The sequence below is a fragment of the Xiphophorus hellerii genome, chromosome 24, assembly GCF_003331165.1.
Source record: "Xiphophorus hellerii strain 12219 chromosome 24, Xiphophorus_hellerii-4.1, whole genome shotgun sequence".
Taxonomy (NCBI): Eukaryota; Metazoa; Chordata; class Actinopteri; order Cyprinodontiformes; family Poeciliidae; genus Xiphophorus; species Xiphophorus hellerii.
In genome coordinates, this window is record NC_045695.1 from 11,970,935 (window position 1) to 11,987,122 (window position 16,188).

At 40.5% G+C, this 16,188-nt stretch overlaps 1 protein-coding gene across 1 annotated transcript in view; it reads right to left on the bottom strand.

Annotated features, from left to right (window-relative positions):
• LOC116715940 (partitioning defective 3 homolog B-like) overlaps positions 1-14,972 on the bottom strand; it is a 36,765-nt gene extending 21,793 nt beyond the window's left edge. The window contains exons 1-2 of the mRNA XM_032556716.1: positions 14,841-14,972; positions 6,962-7,073 (exon numbers count right to left, since the gene is read on the bottom strand). The gene's annotated coding sequence lies outside the window, so the exon portion shown is untranslated. The remainder of the gene's footprint in view (positions 1-6,961; positions 7,074-14,840) is intronic.
• Between the last annotated feature and the right edge of the window lie 1,216 nt (positions 14,973-16,188).

Here is a 16,188-nt window from a genome sequence, read left to right on the forward strand (position 1 = left end):
CTACTGGTATTAGCTGAATTGTGAGCTGATCTTCATCTTTTGACCTCTTGATACCAGAAACTCTGCTGTTCTCAAAAAATAATCAGCATAGGTGAGTTAATTTAACTAAAATGTCATATTAGCCCATCACTGTAATCTCTACATATAGTCCCTCAACTTTGTCTTTAGAAGCTGTGTTTAGATCACATGTGCGATGCTGGAATGTCATCCCCTCCAGCATTAATGCTTGATTGTTGGTACATAATTATTCATTTCAAGACAGCAAAAAAATCACCTTGAATTTAGCTTCTCTAAGTGCTGCTGTTCGTAAGCATATTTTTTACGTAGAGCAACGTTCCTCCTCCCAAGTTGTCATCTTACGGTTGCGTAGTATTCCCACATTGTCATGATACTGCAGCAACACGAGTGACGCTTATACCACAGGAACAATACAACATATAATTTTAGTTTTGAAACTGACTTTTGTATATCAAGTTATACCTTGGAACCAGTAACCAATCCATACCTAGTAGTGCTCAAAAACAGGATCTCAAGGAGTAGTTGTGGGGTCTTTGCAAATAGAATCATGTGTTTCTATTTGTATCTTCTTTTGGATTTTTGTTAGGATGAAGCAAAAACTGGTTTGAGGGATTTAGGGCCATGTTTGCAGTAATGAAGGACTGCATGTCCTTTCTAGCAGGGGAATCCCTAGAATAAGCAGAAACCCTCTGGGATGTCAGGTTTCCCCCTCTGTGCCCCAATTTTGGATAAGAAGATGTTGAAAATTGTGTTTAAAAAAGACTACAGCCAGTCTGCATAGCCTTTGTCTGCAATTTTATTGATTTCCTCCAAAGTATTGATGCTTTTGTCCATTTATAATTGAGCATGTAGGTTTACAAAAGAAAAAGATAAAACTACATGAGTGCTTTGGGACATTTTATGGCATATTTTGTCTCTTTATTCGGCTGTGGAAGGAGTCCTGAATTGAATCAATTGACTTATTTCCAGCTGACAAAAGCTCCTGTTTTCTCTCCCAGATGAAACTTGGCACACTGGCACGGGTTTAAAGGCGTTTGATCGGCAAACAATACCCAAATGGTACGAGGCAATTTCACTCACTTTTAAGAATAAATCAATTTGTTTTGAGAATATTCATGAGCAATCATTTCCAGATAATGCCTTAACTCGGGAATGTTTCAAGGTATTGGTGCAAGACGCAATTACATTTGCAATGCAGAGCGAGGAATTATCACACCTGAATGGAGAAAGAATGAAATGAAGTCTGAATACCAGAATAAATACCTAATGTTTAGGGATAATCTCTGCAGCAAGACTTTCACTTCATAATTATCCTCCTTCTCTACATTAGCAGGGACAGTTTCCCCAGCCAGTGTTCCCATAGCTGGTCGCACTGTAGTTTTCTTTGGGCTATCCTGGGAAGCATGAGCTAAACACTAACTTGTGGCTTGAATTGTGCAATTTTATAGACCAGAATAGCAGCCTAGGGACAACGAGCCTTTAATCAGAACAGGGTTCAGGTTTTTCCAGTGGGCGAAAAAGAGAAAGTGCAAGAAGGGCCGGGTTCAACTGTACGAGAGCAATCTGGAGCCTAGAATCAGACTGAATTGGTTGTAATTGGTGAATCAGGAGGTTTTCCTCTAAAGGAAAACTATGTGTGATGTGTCGGTGCGCATTTGGCTGCAGCCTCCTGCAGTGAAATGAACTTTGAAAGCAGCTTCAGTTTGGTCAGAGCTGAGGTCGAAAGCCCTTTTGATCAACACTCTGTGTGTTGCTCTGTGTTTGGGATGTGTTTTTATGCGTTTGTGGTGTGCCACCTCGTAAAAGTCTTGTTATAAACAAGACTAGGACTAAATTTGTGTGCCTTGTTCAATTATACACTAACCTCACTTGTGTGTTTCTACTTGACTGCACACTGACAATTATTTAGAAAAATACTGCGCAGGATTTTTATTTAACTTTCTCAGCCAGGAGAGAGAAAAGGACATAGTGAATAGAACATGGAGCGACTGTGAGCGTCTCTGCTGCAGGTGCATCCTTCAATGCATAGCGCGCTCACGAGGGGCATATGCTACCCTGATTAACACTAACATTAGGATGACATTAGTGCTGCCTCCCTCAGAGAAACACCCCCAGAGCAGCTGCTAGCTCTTCCTCACCTTCTTCAATATGCACAAACTAGCATCTCTGCCTCCCACTCACTGAGGAAAATTGACATTTTGCAACTTTTCTTTGGAGAAAGTTGACAATTAATTGATGGGTATGAGATTTTGTTCTTGTTACTTCTCTATATATTTAACTTTGGCTTCATAAAAACAATATTCAAACATTTCAATGTTGACAATTAGAATATTTGGCTTCAACTTGCAGAATATCAGTAGTTTGTTGCTTTTGTTAGAGCTGTGATGCCATTTTTTGTTATCAAAAGAAAGAGGAGTGTGCGTGCTCAGGCCGGTGTGTGTTTTTGACTGACAGTCAAGCCAGCAGGGGAGACGAGGCACAGGAACGACCTAAATGTGGCTTACAAGCTGCAGACAAAGGAAAATCTGTTACCATCGGTACTGAATATTAACATCCACGCCGAACCGATGTTACCAGCTCGTTTTTCCGATGGTTGCTGCCTGTTTGCATCAACACGGGGATCAGGTGCAGCATAACACACACGTCCATCCGTGTGAATAAAAAGCAGACATGACAAGCCTCATTTGGATTATTGTTTAAAGCTTGAGGGTAATTCTCTGTGTGTGAGCGAGAGAGTGTTTTGGTTAGTCAGACCGTTTTGTGGCTCGTAGCCAACATCACAATCAGCCATCGACAGAACGATGATGTTTACTGCTTCATCCTAAATGAAATGTTAGTTCTGGCAGGAGGCCATAGTTTATGCTATTTATTTATGGAGGCAGAGCTTCAACCATGGAGCTGAGTTCAGTGAAATAGGTTTGTCCATTTTATAGTTTTCAAATGTTTGTTAAAACAAAAGAAGTTTAAATATTCTTTTGAGCTGAAACGAATAATCAATTATAGAAATAGTTATAGACTAATTTAGTAATCGATTAATGGTTAACTGGAGTATAGAGACTCAAAAAAATCCAAAAGCATCTCAAGTGGCATAAGTTTAGCTTCACTGGTTTAAATTCTGTAAAAAAAAAAAAGAAAAACTCTTATTAAGCCTCGTTTTCATAATGCAAAAATCAGTCAATCTGTAAATGATCAAGTGTACAACACTTTCCTTTTTTTATTATTTAAAAAAAGGAATTGAATTATTTATGTGCATCTTTTCTAATATGGTTAAAAAACAGGTTAAATAAAAAAATCTGCAGAATGTGCCAAGTTTTTAACTGCTTACTCATCCGAATAATCGATTACTAAAATAATTGTTAGCTGTGCGCTAATATTCCTGTAGTTTTTTTGGTTTTTATTTTAAAGTATAACCTCTCTGCTTCCACTTATGTTCATCTGTGTAGATTTCCACAAGACACCATCACTTCCCTGGCAAATCCTCCAGCAGGACTGCCCTGCCAGAGTGTCTGAATCCTTTATGAGTCAACCTGAACCTGTCAGATAAAAGCAGTGATGGCCTGTCACCGGGATAAAAAGGTAAACAAACTATATCAGTACCAATACCATAGAGAATTCCCAGATTTCTGACTTTTATTTCCACTCTGGAGTTGTTTTCAGTCACAGATGAATAACTGCGGGTTCATTAGGACTGTGGGCACAGAGAGAAAAAACATCATTGGGGGGCTTTGGCTTGTGGGCATGATGCACCCTGCACAGTTTAACACACTGCCAGTATACGTGTGTGTGCGTAGGCCATATATCACGGTGACAGGCGGGTGCGTGTTTACTTAATGATGTGGGGGTTTATTTATGAAGTGATGGCCGACATACAGGGAGGGGGGGGAGGTGCAGGGAGAGATGAGGGAAAGATTGAGACAGCCCGAGGATGTGACATTAAAATATCATCAAGGTGATGGATGTCCGTGCACAAAACATTAGAGACAAGTACAAAAAAACCAGCTGCGCAGCAGATGATGAGTTGTATCTGGAGTTGGGTGAGCGCTGCACTGCGTGCATGTTTTCTAATGACTGAACGTGTCAGTGCAAGTGCAGTTTTCAGTGACTTCTCTGGGCATTTAAGGTGGCATATGTGCAGTTGCTGTTGGCTGTATTGCTCAGGGTGATGTCTTATGTGTTACTCTGTTACATAAGGAGTGAAAAAAGCAATGCAAATCATTCAGTTTTTAAAACTGGATGCTACAGGATTAGTGCAGGTTTATTGAAATTTATTTTAGTCACTATGAAGTCACTTTTTGTCCAATTACTGCAACTAGAGAGCAAATATGAAGCCTATGCTAGAGGTTTCCAAAGTCCATCCTCAGGAGCCGGTTTTAAGTAATTCCTCAGGTTCAACACACCGGAATCAAATGATGGTTCCTTAGCAGGCCTCTGCAGAAGTTTATGATGTGATGTGTTGGACTATTTGAATCAGCTGTGTTGGAGTAAAGAAATATTGCTTTTATTGTGGCAAGTGGCCAGAGCAAAATGCAAAACATTGCTAATCATTTGGAGCTCATAAAATATAATCTTGGTAACCTTTAATTTGATCATTGTTAATGTCCTTTTCTAGTTACACAATAACATTAAAGTGAAATCCAAAAATAATGTGTATGTTTTATAAATATGCAAAGGAACCACTGCATAATCATAGAGTCGACTGTAGGAAAAAGCTGGGACAACATCATCTTCTGAGAAATGGGGCGTCTGCAGGAAAATGTTCCAGCCAACTCATCTCATGGAACGAAGGAGATGAAACTTGCCATGTACTTTCAAGCTTTAATTGGCCATCAAGACATTACAGAGTCTATCATTAGCATATAGAGAAAATAGAGTGAGTGCAGCTCTGTGATTGGCATAATTACAAGGATGACCTATCCACAGACAGCGAAACATGGCGGAAGGGTCAAATTAGAGACGGATGTGGAGACAGATACATAGGAGGATCCGGGGTTAGAGAGAGGAAACAAAGGGACATGAAGTCACTTCTGAGCACAGTGACACTTTCAAAGATCTCCAACTCATCTCAGACTGCTAAATGAAGAGTCCCACATAAAGCGCCCACAGCCTTTCATCCCCACTTTTGTTTCTATCTCTTTATTCTAGCGAGCAAACACTATCTTCTGGCTCAGAAGAGCCAAAGTAGACATACCCGTCCCTTTCAGACACACATAAAATACTCTGAGAGGAAGAATGGCACTCCTGGCCTTGTGTGGAGAGCTGCGAAAACTGTTTTTTTTTTATGTTTCAAGGCTGCAGATACAGGCGAGCATAAAAGAGCAGCGCTGCGTGGCGGAGGTGGCGAGGAAGGTGACGGCTAAAAGCCTGATCAAACAAGGCCGACGCGAGCAGCTCGCTCAAGTGGTCTGCATTTACGCTCCACTCATACCACACACAGACTGGAAATAGGCAAATGTGGAGTAATATCCTGCTGAATCAAACACCGACAGCTCCACTCTCGGCAGCTGAAGCTGAACAACCCTCGGCGTATGAACAAATGAGCCCACTTCTGCCCTCTGCTTCACTCTATTATAGCCTATGTAATAAAGAGTTAGTCCTATTTTATCTTAAAACAAACACTAAATTTGTCACATTTTCTCAGATCAACTCAACTTTGCTGATATTCCTCCATTTCTTTTTTAAAACAAGTTTTGAGGGGAAACCTGGGTAATGTATGACGAAGTATGAGGGTCACTGTAGAGATCAGAAAAATTGAAGAGTGCATTTCAACCAAAACACTATTATTTTATTTCACAAATTATTAGTGTCCACATTGATGATTATTATTTAGTTTTTTGTTTTAAATTTCCGAAATAAATGCTAATGCTAACTGTAGCTCATTGCAGTTGTTTCACAGAAATCAACATAGATTAGCTAAAACGAGTGAACAATTTTTATTAACCTATTTGCTTAATAAAAACGTCCCTAATTTGGGAGTGTTTGATAGATTGTAGACATGTGAATGTCTACATAGAATTGTGGTTCTTTTTCTAAAGGAAATTAAAAAATGTGAATACAAAAATTTTCTGGTGTCATGTTTTTCCTTTTGTTTACCTCATATACAGATATCCTCAGTGTTTTACTGTTTCCATTCACACCATGAATGTGAGCAGGTTTGTGCGACTCCAGCAGGAGTGTTTCATTATCGGGCTCCTCAGGGGAGGAACCTGCTGAGGCTTCTCACTATGGACACCACTCTTTTTTTTCCCCCATCGTCGTACAGGGAAAAAAAACATTTCGATCAGAAGCTGCAGTGCATACTCACTGCGCTTTAATTGCATCAAAGTTTTTGCGCAGGCAAACTGAGAAAGGAACGCAGGGAGCACGGGAGGTTATGTACTGAGTGACAGAGCCCTGCAGGCCTAAACGACAGAAAGTGTGCCATGCCTAGGAGGGCCTAATGAAGACTGATTCACAGGACTGCATTGCTCAATAAACACTAACTACAGCAGGTGAGGAGGGGAGCACAGCTGGAGGCAGGTCGTGTCAGCTGATTGGATATCAGCGACACCGTCTGTAAATCCATCTCATATTTCCCACATGGCTTTGCATCTGTCTGTGCTCAGGTGGATTACTAAAAGATAAATGAATCCAGCTGTGCAGAAACGCCTTTGCAGATCACTGAGGTTTAGATGAAGGGCGTCTGATTGGATCAAAGTGTGATTTTCTGCATCTTTAGGCTGACCGTAAAAAAAACCCTTGTTTAAAATGGGTGATAAATGGCTATCGATTCGCAGGCTGAGTATGCTGAGTTTGCGAGTGTAAAGAAGTAAATCAAATGATTCCTCAGGCTGGATCAATGACGGTTCAGGGACACTTAGCTCTGCAGCTTAAAAGAGGCAGCAAGCAGTCTGGCGTTTTTAGTGCACTGCTGCTCGAGGAAGGAAAAAATAGTATGCTAACTCACCCGATTTGGGTCATGCTCCAGAACTCTGCGTCTCGCCGCCTCCAGCTCCTCGTAACCCGGAGCGGCTCGGGCCTGCTGGTACTCCCTACGCAATCCCTGGATCCGCTGATCGCTGAAGAGAGAAAAAGGCAACATCACAATTAGGCAAGAAGAGATGATTAATTAAGGCTTGGAGGTTGTGGAGGCTGGAGTTAAAGAGTAAAAACAGGTCAAAGAGGAAGCATATGAGGATTAAACTTTCATTACATTGACAGGTTGTCTTTTTCTTGGCTGCAGCAGCCGCTGACAGCACAAGAAGGCAGAATATTCAGAGGACAGCCTGAAAAGAAATTTCTACACCTGACAGAAAACCCGTTGGAGAAAATGGAAGAGAAACGGTAGCAAATAAACACTAAAACCACTCCAGTCAGACTAGGCTAACGCAAATAAATAAATAAATACATAAAACCCTACAAAACAGGAAGTACTGGTGTGGTGATGGGAACAGGACAGAATGGGGACAAAACTTAAAGGAAACATCACCATCATGCTCACTGGACCTTAATGCCGGATAAGCTTCACACACCTCAGAGTACAAGCATAAACCAGGGTGGGAATGAACACACACGAACACACACAGCCATTGACAAACAGCACACACCTGAGCGAACACAATCCCAGTCTCTGATCTGGGTTTACTGGTGGCTGAGGGAAAAATGACGGCTGACTCTGACACTCATAATTTGCTCTCAGAAGTTGTTTGCAATCATTTCTTTCGTTACATTTTTTGTGCTCTGTGTTCTTTTCTGAAGAAAGTAGGGCTGCAACTAATGATTATTTAATTTTGGTGATTAATTTGATTAAATAGGCAGTCTGCAGATTTGTCATTTATGCCTTTTTAAACAATATTAGAAATGCATTAAGATATTAAAATTATTTGTTTACAAAGAAACAAGTAATTCAGTTCCTTTTTTTGTTACAGAAATTAATACAGGTGAAAATGAAACTGATGCCACCTGAGGAGTTTTTGGAAGAACATATTCACAAAGTTTCTTTTTAATCTTATATTCTTGTACAGTTTGGGCTTAATTAATGGTTTCAGTATGTTGTTCTTTTAGGAGTTGATCATTTTTGAGTATGTACACTCCAATACCTTGTTTTGGATTTTTGGTAGGATGAAGCAAAAACTGGATGGAGGGATTTAGTGTCATGTTTTCAGTAATGAAGGACTGAATGTCCTTTTTAGCTGGGGATGAATGAGGTGCATTTCAATAATCAATTAATCACAATCAGTGTGATCAATCGTTTCAGTATAACATTAAAAAGTCAAGTAAATTTTACTGTATTGAATTATAATTGGACTCGACTGTAGTTGGATCTGAATCTGACTATTATATTGGAATCAAACTGGATTCTATATAACTGGAAATAATAAAATACTTGAACTGAATCAATCAGAACAAACATTCAAACAACAAACTTTCCAAATCAAGAACAAAGTTTATAAAACCCAAAACAACCAATCAGGAAGGCTTTTTGCCACCTGATAAACACCAAACCTCACTTCCAACAGTCTGGCAGATATTGACCAGTGGGGAGGAAGAGCTGAGGCGTGAGGCAGGCAAAGCTTCATTAGCGAAGTACATCGCCTACATGCTTAAGTCTCTCCGGCGACCCTGTCTTTAATTAACAAATCTGCACGAGTGTGTTTTTCTGCACGACTACAATCTCAAGGTTGTATAAAAGTGTGTATCTGTACATGAGCTCATTCGGTATGCGGGACACTCGGCGAGGACGTGCTTCTCACCGCGCGCACGTACGCTCACTCCATGCAGCCCGTCTTCCAGTTGTCTCACTGGGGACGGACGGGCTGAGTCACTCAAACTTCTGAGCCACTATGTTTAGATTCCAAGTGTTGCTCCCATGCTGCACAAATCTGTGTGTGTGCGTGTGTGTGTGTGTGTGTGCATCTGCTGGCACAAAACTCAGCCCTGATATTCTGCCAAGAGGGGGCAACTCTCTGTGCTGCAGTGAAACTCCTGTGCAGATTTTTCTGCTGCATACTGACGGTCATCAGCCTGCCTGTTAGGCACAAAAACCTAAACATAAAAACAACGTTTTCGTCTCATTTATCTGTTAAATTTACCAACCAGTATCACCTCCACACAAACAAACAGATTCAGAGAATAGATGCAAGTTGTCTAGGTTTTTTTCTTCCTTTCTTTTCTCGACGCCACCCGTCTTCCAACGATCCCATTAGCCAATCCCTGGGCTCGTAATTAGGTCTGCCATTTTGATTGAGCGCTCGTGTCGCTCTCCAAATGAAACAACCACTGTAATTATCTCATTACACCCCCGGCCTCCATCACTGACAACGGCAAATATTATCATATTAATGGCTGAGGACAGAGGCTGATTCTGGATAAAACGTGAGTGAAGAGTGATTTTGGAGGTGGCTGAGGTTCGTGAAGAAGCACTGATGGCTGAACGAGTGCATCTGGTGTGTCCAATCACCCATCTGCACATTTTTTCTTATATAGTAAATTAGAATATTACTAAAAATGTTATTTATTTTAATAACAATTCAAAAAAGTAAAAGTTATACTAAAATTCCTCTCACAATATGATATTTGTTTTGCTTACATGCCATAAATTCAGCCTTTTAACAGAGATGTAGCCAAACATCTAACTGGAAAGTTTAGTTGAAGGAAAGGTTTCGGGTTTGTGAAGCAAAATCTGTGCAAGAGTTTGGAGGAGGTTTACTAGGAGCAGACCAAAGCAGGACCACAGGCTGATCACTGCACACTGCAATGACCACATGTGTAATAAAATAGTACTCAGCATTATGTCCAATCACTGCTTTTTGCATCATTTATCTAATCATTTATTTGAGAAGGTAACATGTCTGACTAGGAAGAATAACTGGTACAGAAAATAGATTGAGATTAAATGGGGAGAAAAAGAAGGTATGAGGGAAAAAACACAACATAAAGACCAACACAGGAAACATAGAAATGACCAGAAGACAAAACTATCTAGTGAGAATAAAAGCGACAGTTTTGTGAGAGAAAGTCTGAGTAAAGCCTCCTATCCTGCGGTGCAAGGCTGTGTGAGGGCAGACTAATTAGGAAGCGTGTGCTGCTGCTGGCTGATTTAGCGACTTGTTCAGGCTGTGGCCGGCTGATTTGAGGAAAAAGTTTGGGCTTGGATTTTCCTCACATCAAACAGTGAGGTTTGTCTGACTTCTTGGTGCAACACTGGAGCCAGACGGCGACTCAGAGAAGCTCAAAGCTTAAAAGATGTTCTGATTGCCTTGCTGAACTGTCCACATTATCCCTGGCTACAGTTCATCTGGTTCATACAAACGTTTTGAAAACACAATAGATTTTACTTCCTTCAACTCTAACGCCTAAATCCAAAAAGAGGAAGAATTCTCAATAATTACACAAATCATCAATAATAGAAGAAGTATAATATGTTTTTGCACTCCCATGACTTCACCAAAAAAAAAAAGATTTAATTTCTACTGTTATGTTGAAAAATAATAGTTTTTAGTCAAATCTATCATGAATAACCCTGGAATCCCTGTATAGTATGACTAAACCAATATTTTTTTTGTTTTTACTTTACTTTTTTGACTTCTTGCTGTCCTGGGATACAAATATAATGTGTTTTGCCAACATTTCCAGTGAGCATGAATAAAAAGAAGACACAAAAATAAAAACAACTTCTGTTCTACCATCACAAACGCAAACATTTGGAGTTTGCTCAACCTTTTGGGGGCTTTAAAAGGAATTGTTTGCTTTGGTCTGATGAGGCTAAATTTGGATTTTTTCAGCAAAAACACTCTTGGATTGTCTGGTAAAACAAAGGACGCCTGTTTATGATGATACCGCTTCTGCCGCTAGGTTTCAAGGCCTTATAGAATCTAGTTGATTATCCAACTAAACCAAAAACGATACTTCACTGATTCTTTAAGGTATATAACAACAGAGAATAAAGTCTAAAATCAATGTAGACAGCAACCAAAGCTTCTCATCAGTCATCTTTGTTTATAAATCCCTGTGGATGTCAGCAGAACTGCAGGTCATAATAGTTAAGTGAGAAAAAGTTAAAAAAAATAAGCTGATTTGAATGACTGAAGCAACAGCTGCACGCAAATGTTCCAACTCCAGAAATTCAAGTAATCACTTCACACTACCCAACTATTTCCAGAAAACATGACCAGAAGCGTCTGAAACCATATAAAACATGTGTTTTTGAAAAAAAAACACTTTCAAACTCTGTAAATCCTGCAAGCTGAAACGAGAGAACGCGAGTAAAACGGAGAGCGGAGCTTAATGTGCATCCATTACTGATGACGTCTTGCTCTAAAGTGAGCGTTTCATTTCCGCTCGTCCTCAGGCTGAGGCGACCTGGCAGGAAACAACAATATATTTTGCTAACATATTTTAGCTACCGTTTAGATGCCAGTGAAGCTTTTTCCTAAAGATCTGTGAAATCACACAAATCAGCGTCTCAGGGATTGTGTAGCATTGTCTGATAATATTTCAGTAATTAGTCACACCTGTCCAAAGTGATTTAAGATGCCTACTTCCTGGCGGTGTCAGGTAAACTTAGAGGCATGTAATCCTGCTGCCAGCGCTTGAACCATGGCGGAAATGCGGAAACGCGCTCCCAGATGTGTCACTATGTAGCCGACAAGCTAACCCTGGGCTTCCTTTTCTCTGGCTTAACAACACATCTTTCACGTGCCTTCACATCTCTGCACTCTAACCTCCCGCTCTCTCGCTTCCCTTTCATCTCGTCTCCCCGTTTTTTCGCTCGCTCCAGCTACAAAGTCTGCCTTCTGGCTAATAAAATTTGACAAGCATAGCCAACCTTTTTTCTCCACAGGTCAGCCTCTAGCAAAGCTCTAATCAAATGTGACGCTCATCAGCGTACACACCTGCCATTGAGGGCCTAATGAAAATGTCTGACAGTAAATTAGGGAGACAGAGCTGCGAGTCCACTACTGTTGAGAGGGAAGAGGGTGGGGAGTGGAGGGGGGGCGCCAACATGTTTCAGTTAGTCAAACTTTGCAGGCAAAGGCAATCAGCGCACTGATGCAGAGGCACATTTAGCAACAAAGATGGGCTGCGTTCGTCGGCCATCTTCTACATGTTTAATGAGCACATTTGCAACTATATCATTAAAACTGTAAGATGTGAAAGGAAAAGCTCGCCTGCAGCAGACTATTGGTGGACCATAAGGTCAACCAGAGATGTAAAAGGCTTGCATAAATTTACAGTACATCAGCGGCAAGCTGTAATTTGTCCTGCAAGTGGTTAAAAACGGCAAGACCGCACACAGCATTGTTGCTAGGCTACGCTAGGCTTCTTACCCAATATAGTACATGTTGGTGGCAGCGTCTATTTCTGACTGTGTGACTTATTGAGTGCTTTAAGGGATTTATGACACTTTAAGAGACTCTTGTTTAAGGTCACCTCTCAACATCTGAATCTGATTCAAGCCTGGAATTTGACTAGGCCACTCCTAAGCTTGGATTTCATTCTTTTTTTTAACCCATTCAGAGGAGCTGCACTTTGGATTATTGTCCCTCTTAATGAGCAGATTTGGCTCTTTACAGAAGACACTTTTTAGATGGAAATACGTCTAAACTGTATATATGTTTTAAAATCAAAACAAGAAAAACATTGTTTTAAAAGTAATAAATGGTAGAAATACATTTGTAAAAGTCTTTTTATACCTAACATCTGACATTAGTTACCCTTATATGATAATTTTGGCAAACTTTTCATTTAAATACAGAATTATGATTGAATTTTTATGCATCTCTCATTAAAAATGACTCCATGAATATCAAAGAGAAGCTGCCAATCTAACACACTCATGGGTAAATGTGACAGATAAAAATTATGCTTCACTTTATAGTGATTGAACAATGTTTACCGCTCAATATTTCCTATGAATAACATCAGAAAGTGATTCCAAAACTTATAGTTTGCACTTTTGTCTTCAGGTCCTCACAGTGAGGAAAAGCTGCAGCTCAGTTTTCCTGTTTGGTGTCATTTCAAGTCCTTTGCATCATTTTGCAACACCACAATTATCGTCTTTATTCTTGAATGCCACGTCAAAACGGCTAAACTCCTCCTTCGTTCACCACAATTTGGTTTTACTTTTAGAAAACCTGCGCGGAGTCACCGTCTTTTAATTTAATATGAAAGATCTCTGTCTCTAGAGATGCTGATACGTGTGGAGTTAACAAGCTAAAGAGTGTTTGTCATCCATCATGCTGACGCTTGAAGCCGCCCTGTTTCAACGACGAGGGGGAGGAACCAGAGAGGTGACACATCCGCAGAAACGGAGCGCATACGAGGGAGGAATGGAGGACGGGGAGAAAACAGGCTGGTAATGAAGTAGCCAGCAGTAGTGGATGAGAGCTAAAGTGGTTTAACAGATCTGTCAGGCTGCTAGACTGTGGCTAATTATCCCCCCCTCCTCTTTATCTGCATCTACTCCTCTGTCACTTCTTCTTTCTCTCCTGAATCTACTCTGCTTCGCATCTTGCGTCCTCTTCGTCTTTCCTCCAGTTTTCTCTTGTCTCTCTTTCCCTCCGTCTGTTGCTTCTTTCCATTCCCATCTGTTTCCTCCCCGCGCCCGGGCCCTGTCTCTCTCTCTCTCCCTCTTTTTTCTGAATCGTCTATTTCTGGATGAGGATCGGGCGTCTGGGGCTTAGCGTTTGATTTGCAAGTCAATAGTCATTTCTGTCAGGGAGTTTAAGTTGAGGAAGTTTTAATGTGGCCTGTATTATTTCACACAGGAAATTATGAATTTGCATTAGAATCCTCGGTGGGCTTTCTCGTCTTTTTCCTCGCTCAACATACAAGAGTAGCTGCGAGTTTAAGGTTTTTCAAACCCTCAAGAGTAATAAGCAGCGTGTCTGCAAGTCTGAAACTTTGTTAGACTTAAAATGAAGTCCTGTGACATCCAATATTTCACTATATAATAGGTTTTTTTTTTCTCAAATCAATTGAATTTTATCATTAAATTACTTTGAAACATCCCACTGTTCCTTTCTGACATGGCAACACGGGGCTATTTAAGCTGAAATTTGGGTAAAAGTAAAAAAAAGCAATGTCTGAACAGTGGATTTAATATTCATAAATCACCAGGATGCTCAGCTTCTTGTACTCCATGGCAACCGGCTCGTCTAGTCTGTGATTCTTTCTTCGAAATAGACACAGTAATTTACACAATTGTTTCAAAGTCTTGCTACTGATAATAATTTGATGCTGATGTGTTCCAAGGTTAAATATGTCTTATTCATAAAAAGAACGCTAACGTATAACTTCACAAGGTGGTCAACCACCCTGATTTTATTTATTTTTTTTGTGACAGTTGTCATTAAGTTATTACTTCATTCTACTATTTTGCGTTTTCATTCTGGTAATATGTGATTGTGTATTATTTTCCTTTCTTTCACTCAATAATAAATATGAATAGTTCATGTAACAACTAAAAAAATAATGAAGGGTCTGGACTGTAAAAATGAATATTTTACACTTTGTAGTGAACTTAAATTTTTATGTGCATATCTGCTCACTTTTATGCATTTTTATGTTGTTTTTTTTAAGTAAAGTTTTCAGTCATTCTCCAGAAAGAATACCTCATTTTTGACAATATATCTTTGAAGTTTGCATAAATCATGCCTTGCATTGCTGTGAAAGTGTGCTGGCCTCATGTTTTATACATTCATCCGGCTCAGCAGACCGCGCATGTAGGAATGTGACCTTTTGTTTTCGCTCTTACGCAGAGGATGTGCAAAAGCAACACTGTACAATAACAGCAGGAAAAACTGCACAACACGCTCTCTGTAGGTAAAAAGATGAACTCTCACCTGTCTGGAGGGGCCTGCTGCTGCTGCTGCTGCTGCTGCTGCTGCGGCGGTCTGGATTTGTTCACTTTGGCGTAGAGTCCGTTGATGTCCTCAAACGAGGCCTGAGGTTGGGTCGGCCCCCTCGTGGTATCGCCGGGGAAGGCGTGCGGCTCAGCGACAGCGGTGGTGAGGGCGGCGGAAGTCGTTGATGCGGGCGTAGTTGGGGTCGCTGTCATCGTCCTCCATGCTGGGCAGCGAGGCCTGGTCAGGGGTTGTGTACCCAGAGGGGCGTCGGCATAACGGGGCTCGTTGCTATCAGGGAGGTAAACACGACGCACGGCCAGAGAATTAAACCCTCTTACAGGTGATGAAGTGAAGAAGAGGAGCGAGACAGCTCAAAACTCATGAAGTAATCAGAGAGCTTCAGAGCTCAGAAACTTCCTGTCTGTAAAGGTGTTTTAACCCAACACACACAGTGTGTGTGAGTGTCCTACCTCTCTCTGCTGTCAGGGATCCTGTCCAGCTCCTCTTCACTCAGCGCTTCCAGTCGGTTCTTGGATCCCTTCGCTGGATCTTTGCTCTTGTCCTCCTTCTTCTTACCAAACCTGCAGGATACAAAGAAAGGCAACTGAAAACTAAATATCTAACAATTTTGTGACACTCTGTGACTCAGACATACAAAATGACAGAAAAATCTCACATTTGGAATCATTTGTTTCTTCTGTTGTGTTTTTTCTTTCCATCTTTTGTCACGTTGTGTAACTCAGACATTCGTCGTTTCACTTTCATGAAAATTGATGCAAGGTAAACATCACCCAGGAAAAAAGAAATCTGAAAATTGATTTTAGGACATTTTAGCTCTGGATCCATTTGGATCCAGAACAGAGGATGAATCCAAAACACGTTATTGGATGCTTGTTTTCCACTCTTGCAGACAACCCCCATCATCTAAAAGTTTTGTCTTTCCTTCCATCCTACTCCTTTTATTCCTCCCTAGACATATTTGTTCTAGAAAACTAGACAAAAACAGTTGGTAAAATTTGTGTTTTAGCATTTTGTTATATTCTCTTGTTCCTTCTTTCCCTCCTCTCTTTTTTGTTTCTCTTTCTTCCTTCCCTGGAGTTTGCAGATGTTAATGAAAGGTGCTCACATAAAGCACCTTGCATCCAGTTTTTAAATTTTGACACATCCATTCATATGTAGACAGAGAGAGAAACTCATTCCAGCTCCTTTATTCAATAGTTGTTTTGAAATATCTGCTGAGCTACAGTGTTGTGCTCTTTTTTCATAAACTATCATGATCATTTTTGAAGTGCTTATTCTCTCATTTTGCAGCTGAAATGTACTCATCACCTCCAGAGAAGTTATA